The sequence below is a fragment of the Palaemon carinicauda genome, chromosome 35 (genome assembly GCF_036898095.1).
Source record: "Palaemon carinicauda isolate YSFRI2023 chromosome 35, ASM3689809v2, whole genome shotgun sequence".
Taxonomy (NCBI): Eukaryota; Metazoa; Arthropoda; class Malacostraca; order Decapoda; family Palaemonidae; genus Palaemon; species Palaemon carinicauda.
In genome coordinates, this window is record NC_090759.1 from 35,480,459 (window position 1) to 35,491,820 (window position 11,362).

General features: G+C 31.1%; 1 pseudogene; it reads left to right on the forward strand.

Annotated features, from left to right (window-relative positions):
* Positions 1 to 11,362, forward strand: part of LOC137627686 (irregular chiasm C-roughest protein-like) — a 56,907-nt pseudogene that overhangs the window by 14,577 nt on the left and 30,968 nt on the right.

Here is an 11,362-nt window from a genome sequence, read left to right on the forward strand (position 1 = left end):
TATTCTGTACCGGATGCAAAGTATTGTTATTGACGATGCTATGTAATTTCAGACTTCATCTGTACCAAATGCAAAATATTGTTATTGACGATGCTATGTAATTTCAGACTTCATCTGTACCAAATGCAAAGTATTGTTATTGACGATGCTATGTAATTTCAGACTTCATCTGTACCAAATGCAAAGTATTGTTATTGACGATGCTATGTAATTTCAGACTTCATCTGTACCAAATGCAAAGTATTGTTATTGACGATGCTATGTAATTTCAGACTTCATCTGTACCAAATGCAAAGTATTGTTATTGACGATGCTCTGTAATTCAGACTTCATCTGTACCAAATGCAAAGTATTGTTATTGACGATGCTATGTAATTTCAGACTTATTCTGTACCGGATGCAAAGTATTGTTATTGACGATGCTATGTAATTTCAGACTTATTCTGTACCAAATGCAAAATATTGTTATTGACGATGCTATGTAATTTCAGACTTCATCGGTACCAAATGCAAAGTATTGTTATTGACGATGCTATGTAATTTCAGACTTCATCGGTACCAAATGCAAAGTATTGTTATTGACGATGCTATGTAATTTCAGACTTCATCTGTACCAAATGCAAAGTATTGTTATTGACGATGCTATGTAATTTCAGACTTCATCTGTACCAAATGCAAAGTATTGTTATTGACGATGCTATGTAATTTCAGACTTCATCTGTACCAAATGCAAAGTATTGTTATTGACGATGCTATGTAATTTCAGACTTCATCTGTACCAAATGCAAAGTATTGTTATTGACGATGCTATGTAATTTCAGACTTCATCTGTACCAAATGCAAAGTATTGTTATTGACGATGCTATGTAATTTCAGACTTCATCTGTACCAAATGCAAAGTATTGTTATTGACGATGCTATGTAATTTCAGACTTCATCTGTACCAAATGCAAAGTATTGTTATTGACGATGCTATGTAATTTCAGACTTCATCTGTACCAAATGCAAAGTATTGTTATTGACGATGCTATGTAATTTCAGACTTCATCTGTACCAAATGCAAAGTATTGTTATTGACGATGCTATGTAATTTCAGACTTCATCTGTACCAAATGCAAAGTATTGTTATTGACGATGCTATGTAATTTCAGACTTCATCTGTACCAAATGCAAAGTATTGTTATTGACGATGCTATGTAATTTCAGACTTCATCTGTACCAAATGCAAAGTATTGTTATTGACGATGCTATGTAATTTCAGACTTCATCTGTACCAAATGCAAAGTATTGTTATTGACGATGCTATGTAATTTCAGACTTCATCTGTACCAAATGCAAAGTATTGTTATTGACGATGCTATGTAATTCAAACTTCATCTGTATCAGATGCAAAGTATTGTTATTGACGATGCTATGTAATTTCTTACTTCATCTGTACCGGATGCAAAATATTGTTATTGGCGATGCTATGTAATTTCAGACTTCACATATGTATAATACAAAATACTGTTATGATTTCAAAACTGAATTTGACAAATCTGATATACTGTAAATTAAGGCAAAAATAAGATTTTCTAGCAGTTCGAAAAATCGATGATCTGTTTGACATTTATTTTTTCAATAGTTTTATTATTTTTTCTTGGATAGTACTATCGAATTGGTGAATGGGTAGAACATTAGAATGTTGTTATACATCTTATAAATAAAATATACTATTGTATACAAATTTAGAAATGTCAACTAATGTGAAGTTGAGTTCCAGCACTTTTTTATTAATAATATTTCTTTATAAATCATGAACTTCAAAGAGCGTTTAATATACACTTTTCAAATTAAAATGACAACTTAGACCCCTCAAAATAGACCATTACGAAATACGAATTATGTATAATTAGCAAAATGACCAACCTTATCCATCTACCACAAGGGTAACAACAACTCATTATCATCATCATCATCATTATCATCATTATCATCATCATCTCCTACGCCTATTGACGCAAAATGAGCCTCAGTTAGATTTCGCTAGTTATCTCTATCTCCATTCAAACAACTCCTTCATCTCCTACGCCTATTGATGCAAAGGGCCTCAGGTAGATTTCGCCAGTCGTCTCTACCTTGAGCTTTTAAATCAATCCTACTCCATTCAAACAACTCCTTCATTTCCTACGCCCATTGACGCAAAGGGCCTCAGTTAGATTTCACCAGTCGTCTCTATCTTGAGCTTTTAAATCAATACTTTTCCATTCAAACAACTCCTTCCTCTCTTACACCTAAATTGACGCAAAGGTCTCGGTTAGATTTCACCAGTCGTCTCTATCTTGAGCTTTTAAATCAATACTTTTCCATTCAAACAACTCCTTCATCTCCTACGCCATTCAAACAACTCCTTCATCTTCACCATTCAAACAACTCCTTCATCTACGCCATTCAAACAACTCCTTCATCTCCTACGCCCATTGCCGCAAAGGGCCTCGGTTAAATGTCGCCAGTCGTCTCTGTCTTGAACTTTTAAATCAATACTTCTCCATTCAAACAACTCCTTCTCAGATGCCTAATAATAATTATGTAGTAACAGCAGCTAAACTTCCATAATTAACCCTGGTCTGTCTCTCTCCCCACAACAGATGGTACCGCAGCGGGAAACAGGTGGAAGAGAACAACTCTACCCAACTAATCGTCTCCGGTGTGACCAGATCGAGCAACATGGAAGATATAACTTGCGAGGTGTCTAATGACGTTGGCTCTTCCAAGAAGATTACCAGACTGTCTATTCACTGTGAGTATTTGTGGTGTATCTAATTTCTTGGTTTCACTGCAGCTGATCTACTTCATCGCAGATATTTTTCTTTTTTTTTATTATTATTATCATTACTTTCTAAGCTACAACTCTAGTTGGAAAAGCAAGATGCTATATGCCCAGGGGCCCCAACAGGGAAAATAGCCCAGTGAGGAAAGGAAACAAGGAAGAATGAAATATTCTAGGCATAGTGACAACATTAAAATAAATATTTCCTATATAAACTATAAAAAAACTTTAAAACAAACAATAGGAAGAGAAATTAAATAGAATTGTGTATCCGAGTGTACCCTGACGATGTTTTAGTTCTATTTTAATCACTAAACACGTCTAATTTTCCTTGTGCCTGCAACCTCAACTTCCTTGTTAGTTAAGGATGTTGCGTTTAGGAGAGCCTATATGTCTACCTGCAGAGTCATCAGCAGCCATTACCTGGCCCTCCTTGGTCCTAGCTTTGGTGGAGAAGGGGCTTAGGCGCTAATCATATGATAAATGGTGAGTCATTAGGGCATTGTCCTGCTTGCTAGGGTAATGTCACTGTCCCTTGCCTCTGCCATTCGTGGGTGACCTTCAAAACCTTGAAGGATTGTGTAAGATAATTTTCATAGATAATTTTAATTTTGTCTGCCCCTTCGTACATAATCATCCTTCAACCAGTCATTTCGTACAAAAAAAAAAAAAAAAAAAAAAAAAAAAAAGCGTAGCCTATCCCCCTGACAACAGGACCCAGTTTTTAAAAAACAAATACACTGTCAGTGCATCTCAATGCGATTTTGGCAATGCTAAATAGTTTTTGCAGCATCCTCTCTCGGCCCTATCAACTCCTACTTTATTTCCTTCTAACCATCTTGCTATCAAACTTCTTTATCTAATAATTAATTCCGAAGACTAAATTTCATCTGATGATTTACCAAAAATATAGATCTGAGTCCATCACTTATTGACATGGTGGAGTTCAGTGTTAGAAAAACCATAATTTTAATCTAAAATTCCCGTAAAAAATATATGGTTCTTAGCCATATTTCAGTGAAATATAGGCGACCGTAATTCTACCTTATTTTGTTATTATCTTTTACTGGTTGGTGACCGTAATATCACTCCTTTACGTCGATGTATTCGTTTTTAAAACGGTAAAAATCATGGAATAAATGTTGCTAGGCATTTACCGTTTTTTTTAATACAAATTTTTAAAAGTGTTCCATATCTTTAATAGATATACCTCTATATATAATCGATTTAACATTTTGTTGAGTCCCTAACCCGTCCCTCTCCCCCCCCCCCCTCAAAAAAAAAATTCAAGTGTTTCTTTATTATATATGGATTCCTTATCCAATTACTAACGCATACGCCAAAAGATGAAATACAAATATATTTGCCGATAAACATTAAAATTCAATATTTATCGTATTTTCATATAGTGTAGACTTGATATGGTGTAACAATTGAGAGAGAGAGAGAGAGAGAGAGAGAGAGAGAGAGAGAGAGAGAGAGAGAGAGAGAGAGAGAGAGAGAGACGCGTTCATTATCAAGAAAAATCCTCTCTCAGGTTCTCAAAGTCAAGAGCTCCTTTGATCCGAAATCGGCTAATTGTATTTACCTTCATAACTAACCATTAGCATCATTTTCATAATCGAGTTATACATCCACTCCCGAATCAAGCTATAACGAAAAGAAAAAAGAAAATAACTCGAAACACCATCATCATCATCTTCATCATCATCATTATCATCATCATCATCTCCTAGTACGCCTATTGACGCAAGGGCCTCGGTTAGATTTTGCCAGTCTTCTCTGTCTTGAGCTTTTAATTCAATACTTCTCCATTCATTATCCACTCCCGATTCAAGCTATAACGAAAAGAAAAAAGAAAATCAACTCGAAACATCATCATCATCATCATCATCATCTTCATCATCATCTCATCTTCATCATCATCATCTCCTAGTACGCCTATTGACGCAAAGGGCTTCGGTTAGATTTCGCCAGTCGTCTCTGTCTTGAGCTTTTAATTCAATACTTCTCCAATCATCATCTCATACTTTACGCTTTATACTCCTCAGCCATGTAGGCCTGGGTCTTCCAACTCATCCAGTGCCTTGTGGAGCTCAGTTAAACGTTTGGTGAACTAATCTCTCTTGGGGAGTGCGAAGATCATGCCCAAACCATCTCCATCTATTCTTCATCATGATCTCATCCACATATGGTACTCGAGTAATCTCTCTTATAGTTTCATTTCTAATCCTAACTTGAAACATGGCGAAGACGAATGAAATAATCATGTATGACGATTTTTATTTTCATTTTCCTGTTTTTCTCTTTCGTATTTGTTCTCTGAAATCTGTTTGCCCCTGAGCTTGACCAACAAAGGTTTATGGGCTGGCTGAAGGGGTGCGTGAATGGGCCCCTGATAGTTTCGGGGTGGTTGAAGGGGCCCATGTGGGATTCCGCCAGATTTTAGCCCTCTTCTAAAGCCCTTTTCTCTCTGTTTGGTTCCTTGTGCTTTTCACCTTAATGTGGAGATGAGTACTTGGTCAAAATTGTGAAGAGCAAGGCGGGGGGGGGGGGGGGGGGGGGGGGGGGGGAATTATTCTTCGTCCATATTGAGTTACCCATTATTTTAGAAGCATTTGTTTAACTCTCTCATTAATTTTAAAGTTATAGTGTTTATGCACGTGTTTATATATATATATATATATATATATATATATATATATATATATATATATATATATATATATATATATATATATATACACACGTTCATAAACGATATATATATATATATATATATATATATATATATATATATATATATATATATATACACGTTCATAAACGATATATATATATATATATATATATATATATATATATATATATATATAGATATATATATATATATATATATATATATATATATATATATATATATATATATATATATATACACACGTTCATAAACGATATATATATATATATATATATATATATATATATATATATTCATATATATATATATATAAATATGTATATATTTATTTATATATATATTTATATATATATATATATATATATATATATGTGTGTGTGTATATTTATATACAGTATATACATATATATATATATGTATATATATATACATATATATATATATATGTATATATATATACAGAGTATATACAGAGACAGAGCAAAAATATATATATACATTATATATATATATACATATATATATATATATACATATATATATAATATATATATATATATACATACATGCATATATACATATATACAGTACATATATATAAATAATTACATAATATTTTCTTGTAAGGGTAATGTGAATGAAACCAGAGTTTTTATATATATTTAAATACAAGGTAACCTCATAGAAGATATTCAGGGATAGTACACCGACTAGGAAAGTATTGAATAAAACTGGTTGGCCGGAGAGGGGGCCGGGGATGGGGGGGTGGGGGGGTGGGGGCTGGGGGGTTGGGGTGGGTGGGTTTAGGGAGTCTGTGATTCAATGAATTCGAGGAAACCTCTGTTCGATCAAATTCACAGAATCCCGATCACAAACTGAAAGCATCTCTTGTATCAAGCTGCTCTTCATTGATTCATATTTCCCCTATATGATAAAGGGCAGGTGTCTGGCTATATATATATATATATATATATATATATATATATATATATATATATATATATATATATATATATATATATATATACTGTATATATATATATATACTATATATATATATATATATATATATATAATATATATATGTATATATTTATAAAGTGTGTGAGTGTGTGTTCAAATAAGCTATACACTGTGATACAAATGTCTGGATTCTCTTATCTCAATTGAGATATTACAACTATTTTTTGTTATAAATTGTTTTCTTGTAGATGTTTCGCCCCGTAATAAAAAAAATATAGATAGAGAAGTGAAGATCCAATCTCTCTCTCTCTCTCTCTCTCTCTCTCTCTCTCTCTCTCTCTCTCTCTCTCTCTCTCATTTAAGAGACTTAACCTCAAATATAGTGTATATTTCATTTGTTCCTTCTTAAGATGATCTTCCAAATCTCTCTCTCTCTCTCTCTCTCTCTCTCTCTCTCTCTCTCTCTCTCTCTCTCTTTTAAGAGACTTAACCTCAAATATAGTCTATATTTCATTTCTTCCTTCTTAAGATGATCTTCCAAATCTCTCTCTCTCTCTCTCTCTCTCTCTCTCTCTCTCTCTCTCTCTCTCTCTCTCTCTCTCATTTGTTCGTTTTTAAGAGAATCAGTTCCCAAATTTATTCATCAAATCATCAAATTAAATTAAATGAACAAAATATTATATGCCCAACAATTTTTCCTTTATACCAAAAAACAGACAAATATTAGTTATAAAAATACACTGCAATAATGAACTTAAAAACTTAAATGAATCAATAACAAATAAATGTCTCCTGTTACAAATAAATCAACTTCGTGACCACTATACTTACTCATCACCTAAGCAATTGTTATTTAAGGGGACCCACCATTATGCAATTGTGCGTGGACCGTTCATGCATGAATGATTGTTCTATGAATGCTAGATGTAAGCAATATCTCCCAACTGCTGTGATGATACATGCCATGGGCCAGTCACCTCCGTGAAATTAAGGAATCGGAAATAACATAGTTAAGATCTTTGTGGGATGAATGCTATGTTCTTACTCGTGTGTATATATATGTATGTTTAATGTAAGTGAGTCGATATAGTGACAAGTCTTCACGCGTGATTTTGCAATAACCGAGTCGGTCAGATACCTCCGTTAACTTGAGAAATTGGAAATCATATAGTTAAGATCTTTTTGGTGATAGATATTATGCTACTGTTCTTATATATATATATATATATATATATATATGTATGTATATATATATATATATATATATATATATGAACAGTAGTGTGTGTATATATATATACATATATATATATATATATATATATATATATATATATATATATATATATATATATATATATATATATATATATATATATGATAAATTTTGCACATTTAGACGTGTTTTTCATATTCAAGTAAGTTATATAATTTTATACATTAGTGTTTGAGTTCTCTTATATATACATATATATATATATATATATATATATATATATATATATATATATATATATATATATATATATATATAAATATATATACATAAATATATATATATATATATATATATATATATATATATATATATATATATATATGTGTGTGTGTGTGTGTGTGTATATATATATATATATATATATATATATATATATATATATATATATATATATATATATATATATATATATTTACATATATATGTATATACACACACACATATATATATATATATATATATATATATATATATATATATATATATATATATATATAAATATATATATATATGTGTGTGTGTGTGTGTGTATATATATATATATATATATATATATATATATTTACATATATATGTATATACACACACATATATATATATATATATATATATATATATATATATATATATATATATATATATATATTATATATATATATATATATATATCTACAGGTAAATAAGAAAAATATCAAATCTTCACAAATTACTTTCCAAGGTTTTGGATGTACATTAAGTACAAATTAATTACGTATAAAGTAGATTTGGTTAGCGTGCGTAACAAAAAAAAAAAAAATAAAAAATTGTTCTTCAATAATTGCGTGTCTTGAACCCCGTCTTGCTTTCTGGAGGAATTCTATGCCTGATAGAAGCATGAAACTAAAAATAACTAGCAGTTTACGGTGAGATCTTAAATTCTTTAATGACATTGGCGAGAGTTATAGATAGATCTGATTAATTAGAGGTAGACAAGCTATTATTATTGTTATTATTATTATTGTTATTATTATTATTATTATTATTATTATTATTATTATTATTATTATTATTACTTTCTAAGCTACAACCCTAGTTGGAAAAGCAGGATGCTATAAGCCCAGGGGCCCCAACAGGGAAAATATCCTTGTGAGGAAAGGAAATATGGAAAAATAAAATATCTCAAGAGCAGTAACAGCATTTAAATAAATATTTCTTAAATAAACAATAAAAACTTTAACAAAACAAGAGGAAGAGAAATAAGATAGAATAGTGCGCCCGAGTGTACCCTTAAGTAAGAGAACTAGCCAGCCGATAAAAATCTGTCAAAGTATTAGGTCCACTTCATTTAACATTCGAACTGTGACGTATGGTATCTAATACTTCTTTTAGAAAGCAACTCAAGACGATTTGTCAGAAATGTATATTTGATGGATAAATATAACACTTCGCTTATAAATAAATTTAGGACTATATAATGTTCGTCTCTTTTTATACACACAAAAGCTAAATATCATAATAATAAATAAAGTTAATTTTGATACTCATTATAGATTGTTCTAAATATAACTCTTCGCTTATAGATAAAGTTAAGACTATATAATGTTCGTCTCTTTTTATACACACAAAAGCTAGATTTCATAAAAACAAATAAAGTTCGTCTTGATAATCATTATCTAAAGATGAAATCAATGTTAGGTATAAGTCTAAGCTCTCTCGGATTTTTTTTTTTTTTCAAATTTTTTTGAGATTATAGTTTTCATCATCAGATTGATACAATACATTAGGGAATTATTATTGCATAATAGATGATACCTATATTTAAAATTTAATACATCAACGATTAAGGAAGTATCTTGCGTAAAAAGGAACTTCAAAAGAATGAAAGTCCAGAGTACACATTAACTCTTATTATTCTTTGTTCGATATCAAACAAGTGACATGAACGCTTCTGTGATAATCTGTTTTAATCAAAATCCATTTTCTAAATGAATTACTGGAAAATACAAAACCTTGAGAGATTATTTAATGTATATTTACATTTCAAATGTTGTGCAAATAGTACTCACTTATTTTTTTACTTATGTTTATTTCCTTCACTTTAATCATTTTTAATCAAAACCCGTTTTCTAAATGAATTATTGGAAAATTTTAAACCTTCAGAGATTATTTCGTGTATATTTACATTTAAATTTTTTTGCGAATAATCCTCATTATATTTACACATCTTCATCTCCGCCAACACCTATTGACGCAAAGGGCCTCGGTTAGATTTCACCAGTCGTCTCTATCTTGAGATTTTAATTGAATACTTCTCCATTCGTCATCTCATACTTCACGCTTCACAGTCCTCAGCCATGTAAGCCTGGGTCTTCCAACTCTTCTAGTGCGTTGTGGAGCACAGCTGAACGTTGGAGAACTAATCTCTCTATGGCTGTTCGAAGAACATTCCCAAACCATCTCCATCTACCCCTCATCATGAATTCATCCACATATTAACTCACTGGTTTATTTCCTGAATTTTCTTGGTATCTTAATTTATATTCCCGTAAAACCTTAAGTCTTTGTTTCTCTAACGTACCCTTAATGCCCATGTTTAAGAAGATTGATTGATTGATTGATTTGAAGTTTTCCGGCATCCTGACGTCGAAGGTCATTGACGCCGATGGTCAAGAAGGCATTTGGCGACCCAATGTTAGTATCTTCCCAACATGAGACCGATATTATTATTATTATTATTATTGTTGTTGTTGTTGTTGTTGTTATTACTTACTAAGCTACAACATTAGTTAGAAAAGCAAGCTGCTATTAGTCTAAATGCTCCAACAGGGAAAATAGCCCAGTGAGGAAATGAGATAAAGAAACAGATAGAGTATAAGCTTATATAAAGAACTATGGTTAGTGGGATGAAAGCAGATATGTACGACGTTGAGTCTTAATGTGGAATTTCATATCTACTATTATTACACTGTTAGAAAAAAAAAACGTAATTTTAATCGGAAATTCTGCGTAAAAATATACTGTTCTCAACCGTATTTCAGTAAAATACAGGCGACCGTAATTTTACCTTAGTTTATTACTATCTTTTACGGGTTGGTGACCGTAATATCAATATTTTACGTACATATATGGATACTTATTAATATTACACTTAAAAATGCCGTAATTTTAACCGGGAATTGTTCGTAAATATACACTATTCTCTGCCGTATTTCAGTAAAATACAGGCGACCGTAATTTTACCTTAGTTTATTACTATCTTTTACGGGGTGGTTACCGTAATATCAATATTTTACGTACATATATGGATACTTATTAATATTACACTTAAAAAATGCCGTAATTTTAACCGGGAATTGTTCGTAAATATACACTATTCTCTGCCGTATTTCAGTAAAATACAGGCGACCGTAATTTTACCTTAGTTTATTACTATCTTTTACGGGGTGGTGACCGTAATATCACTATTTTACGTACATATATCCGTTTTTAAAACGATAAAGATCCTGGAATAAAATAATGTTGCCAGACATTCACCGTTTGTTTAATACAAATTTTGAAGTGTTGCTAAGCTACAACCCCAGTTGGAAAAGCTTTATGCTATAAGCCCAGGGGCTCAAACTGGGAAAATAGC